The following is a 5,468-nucleotide window of genomic DNA, read 5'->3' on the forward strand; positions in this document are numbered from 1 at the left end:
ACTTACAAAGGGCAGGACAAAGAATTATGACCAAATTTCTAGCTTTCTTTAAATGATAAAATAAGGCTTAATGTATTTCGAGTAGACTCTCTTAGTCCTACCGGTTAATTTCCCAAAAATCAATATCCTCTTTTTTCCGAGGGTAAAAGAGTTGAAAATTTTCACTCAAGGAGCTCATCTGCAAAATCAAACTACAAAGGTAAGAAGTTTTAAAACGCGATTTCACATGGGGTATATGTGTAAATAACCTTATAAATAATGTACGTAAAACATCGTTCTTTGAGATACTAATTCACATAGGAAGAGAATTTATATTTTAGACACTATTCAACAATGCATTTAATGGTTAATTTTTTTTTTGTGTTGACAATATTTTCTCAGTTGGGTCATCCCCTTCAATTCCATGTTCTTTTTTTTTTGAAGTAAAAATAGTGGGAGACGCCATATTCAAAAGATATATTATAGTGGTCTACATTATACGCAATAACTATTGACGTTTGTTGAAGCTGATTGCCGAAAAATGGGAAGGAGGAAAGGACGCCGGCCGTCACCCCTTCTAACAAATTAAAACCATCAAACCCAAACAAATGAAAATAAAAAGTGCATATAACAAGGCTATAAGCGAAAGATACAAAAAGTAGAGCTAAATGCTCCAGAATCCCAGAAATAAAGTTTATTACAATCATTGACGTAGAAAGAAAGGAAAGAAAGATAAAAAGTGCAAAGAAATGAACTTTGCGAGAGCACACGTTAACAATATTGCTCGAGAAAGCCAGCTTAATTATATGCTGCAGGGTATAATCTGGCTTAGGAATTGGTGTCTAACCATTTATGATTTATCCTCCCAAAATTTGATTCTTGAACCCCTCACCTAAATACCGCCTGACCATGCCTGTCAGAGAGACTGGCTGACAGAAACAACATCATACCAAAACTTAGAGACGGATCTATAGTGTGGTGTACCATTAAAGGGAGAATTATGTTTGCCATAGAAGTTAGAAAAGAGTTGTGGCCACAAGAGAATCATTCTTCATGAATTTCCAGACCCATTTTGACAAGAGAACATAATTGAAAGGTTGTAAGTTAAGAACTCCTAGAGCCCCCCCCTCCTTTTTGGATCTACATACAGATTTCAATTCACCAAACCTTTGCAATTAGAGACTGATGAAGAACTTGAACCATCCGAAAGAAAAGTTCTTCTTCTGATCTTGACTATAGATTTAGACATCCAAATCCAAATGGAAAGTTTGAAAAAGGACATATAGTAGATAGGGAGAGAAGATAGGACTGAATTAACAAGAGTTAATCTACCGCCTATTGATAAGTATAATTTACTTTTCCAAAGAGAGCTTTTTGTTAAACGAATCAAGGAGAGGTTGCCAATCTCTTTTTGTAAGAGAACCAAACTTGAGAGGGAGACACATATATCTGAAAGGAAGAGAGTCTAGGGAGCAGCTCATGATTTTGGCTATGGATGCACCTTTGTTGGAGAGCTTACCATGATGAAAAAGTCTCGTTTTGGCATAGTTAACGCGGAGACCAGAAATATCCTCAAACAAGTAAAAGATTATTTTAAGAATGGAGATGTCATGATAAGAAGCCTTACAGAAAACAAGAGTATTGTCTGCAAATTGAAGGGATCTAATGAAGTTCAGAGGACCTTTAAGGTTAAGTTCACATAGGTCACCAGGGTCAATACTGTTGTTAAGCTTTCTATTGAGAACATCCGTGACAAGGATAAACAAGATAAGATATAAGGGATCTCCCTGTTTGAGACTATGATGACATTGAAAGAATTTAGAGGGGATGCCATTAACAAGGATGGAAGATTTTGATGAGGAAAGGGTATGCTTAATCCAAATGCACCATTTATTACCAACACCTTTGGCTCTCAAAAGTGGAAGAAGAAAAGGCCAACTCACAGATTGAAAGCCTTCATAAGATTAATTTTGAAGATACAAATATCCTTCTTTTTAGAACAACAATTGTGTATTATTTCACTTTCACTATCAAAGATGATGGAATCTAGAGTAGATTTTCCTACTTAAAAGACAGATTGAGAATGATCAACAAGAGATGAGACGTGGGATGCCAGTCTATTGGCTAACACCTTAGTGAAGATTTTGAACAAGCCATTGAGCAAACTAATTGGTCTGAAGTATTTGACTTGATTGGCCCCTTCAACTTTAGGAATGAGAGTGATATATGAGGTAGTAATCTTGTGGAGAGGAGAGGCATCTAGATAAAGACTATCAAAGAAAGAAAAGATGTCTTCTTTGGTACAGTTCCAAAACTGTTGGTAAAAGAAGATTAGAAAGCCATCGGGGCGAGGAGATTTGTTAGGATGCATGGAGAAAACTGTCTGTTTTATCTCCTCATGAGAGAAAGGGTAATCTAAAGCAGAGGTTGATTTTGTAGTTTGGACGTAAGGAGTTCCAGTCTATCTCAAAAGAGGAATGAGATTGAGCTTTAAAGAGAGATGAGAAGTAGGATAGGAAAGCTTCCTGCTTATCATATTCAGAGGAGATAAGAGTGTTGTTATGGAGAAGAGAAGGGATGAAATTCTGCCTTCTATGAACTAAGACTATTTTGTGAAAGAAAGAGGTGATGGAATCACCTTCTTTGAGTTAAAAGATTTTGGATCTTTGCCACCAATACACTTCTTCATCTATGGTGATCGTGAATAATTGGATTTTCATATGCACACGGTGGGAGAGTTCAGAGTGAAAGAGAGGTCTAGATTCTTCTGTAAGAGAAGGTAATCAATTTCAAACATGATTTTTTTTCTTTGGACTAATGATAGACCCAAAAATATGTTTTTCCCACCATTTTAATCTTCTTATCAAAAGCTTAATCTTAAGAAATAAGATGTCAACAGCGGAACACCATTTTAATCCTTAGTAGGAATTCTTCAGAACTTTGTACAACTCTCATAGTTCCTCACTTTTTATAGAATACCAATAGTCTATTACATTCTATTACATTGTTGTATATTCTACTACACTATTCTACTCTACAACATACTATGTTCTAGATGACTCTATACATTTTGGAATATTTTGAAATGTTTAGAGCATTCTAGACACATCTAAAATACTCTAGACACATCTAGCACATTCTAGATTCTTATAGGAAATTGTAGAATTACCATATTGCGATGTTTATGTGGCAAAAATAAGGCGGGATGTAACATTCTCCCCCACCTAATCTGGTGACGTCCTCATCAACCCTTCTTGATACACTTCAATCTTCTTTGTGAATTGCCACAATACATCCGCAGGTTCTCAACTACCTCACTTTCTGGTAAGCCCTTTCATTTCACTAATATTCTTTCTTTTGTGGCACTCTGTGTTTCTGAATGAGGCGATCGTCAGGTATCTCTTCAACATCCTTGCCGTAGGAGAAAACCACTATTGTAGGTGCCCTTGACGACTGACCTCGGCTTGGATCTTCTGGATCTTCATGATAAGGCTTTAGCATACTCACGTCAAACACTGGATGCATCTTTAGCTTTGGCAGTAATTCAAGCCGATGGGCTACCTCACAAACCTTCTGCAGTACCTCTAATGGGCCTTCATATTTCCTTATTAACCTTTTGTGTATCTTTTTGAAGATCTTGTGTTGTTGTGGTAGCAGTTTGATCATAACATTGTCTCCAGGTCGAAAACCCACGTCCCTTTGACTCTTATCCGCCCATTTCTTCATCTTCTTAGTGGCTTTCTCCAGGTACATCCTTATCAAATCTGCTTGTACAGATTAGGTGTGTGTATGCGTGCGTGCGTGCGTATACGCGTGCATGCGTGTACGCATGCGTGCGTGCGTATACACGTGCGTGCATGCGTGCATGTGTGTACGCGTGCGTGCATGCATGCATGCGTACGTATATGCGTGCATGCATATATGGTGAGAAAATTGTAGGTGGGGTTAGGGTGTGTGCGTGCATTGTTGCAAAAATTGTGTGTGCGTGCGTATAATACATAAGAATATGCCATGATACTCTCTCCGAAACATATAATACATAAGAATATGCCATGATACTCTCTCTTATTGCTATACTTGTATGTCATGCTATGTTGTTAATGTTTGATTTATATTTGTAGGCCGGGACTTCTAGACAAGGTGGAGCTGGTGAGGAGGATGATGATTATGATGACCAGGAGGACTAATTTGTTTTTTTACCTTTGAAAACAATCAGTGTGTGCTGTATAAACAATATTTATTATGTTGGGATATTTTTATTAAAATATATGTGTTATATATGCGTGGGAATGAATATTATACTGCTGATTGAACATGGTTTTAAATTTATTATATTATTGTACATGTATTTTTAATTTTCAAAATAATTTTTTAAAAAAATATTGGAAATATTTAGCCACGGATTAGCGGTCGCTATATACTCTTTTAGCGACGGAAAAACATATACGGGGACATGCTAATAGCGACAGAAAATCCGTCGCTAATGGTTTTTCTTTTTTTAAAATTATTACAGCGACGGATAATTTCTGTCGGCATTTCTTTTAGCGACGACGAAAAATCCGTTGCTAAGAATTTTTTTCTTTTTTTTAAAAAATAGAGCGACAAATTTTTTGTCGCTAATTTTCCGTCGCTGAATTTTAGCGACGAAAAATCCGTCGCTAAAAGTAATTTTAGCTACCCTAAATGTACGGACGGTATTATGGCAACAGAACTTTATTTTTTTCGTCGCTAAAAGTTTTAGCGATAGATTTTTGACTTTTAGCAACGGATTTGTTCGTCGCCAAAATTCCTGTATCTAGTAGTGCCTTTAGCTAAGAGTATGATGTAGGAATTTACCTTAGTACTTGTTAGCATGCTCTATTGTGTGAGGAGTAAGTGGTTGTTGTCCCATCACTACCTTGAATGGACTCTTACCAGCCGACCCATTTTTCTACAAGTTGTATGAGAATAGGGCAATATCAAGCAGCTTAGCCTAATCTTACCGATTGACACTCATAACATGTCTCAAGTATAATTACAATAAGGCATTGAACCATAGATCCATCTATGGGTCGAGGCTAGTGGAATAGTGCAGCTTAGATCCCAACATCCTAAATAACTCCGTCCACAACATTTCGGTGAACTGAGGGTCTCTATTGTTGACGATGTGTCATGGCATGCGCTAAGACTTCACAACATGCTTAAACAATAGCTTCACCATCTTCTTCGCAGTCATATCTGGTGAAGCAGGGATAAAAATAGCATACTTGAAGATTTTTTCCACCAAAATGATAATTGTCTCGTAACTTTCAGACTTAGGTAATATCACGATGAAGTCTATGGTCACTGTTTCCTATGGACGCTCCGCAATAGGCAAAGGTTGTAGCAAGCCTCTGGGCAACTAATTGTCTACCTTATCTTGTTGACACATCAAGCACGTCTGCACATAAGTCTCCACGTCATCTCGTAACTGCGGCTAATAGTATGCAGTTTTAAGTAGTGCTTTGGTA

This window comes from Asparagus officinalis, chromosome 7 (genome assembly GCF_001876935.1).
Source record: "Asparagus officinalis chromosome 7, Aspof.V1, whole genome shotgun sequence".
In the NCBI taxonomy this organism is placed as follows: Eukaryota; Viridiplantae; Streptophyta; class Magnoliopsida; order Asparagales; family Asparagaceae; genus Asparagus; species Asparagus officinalis.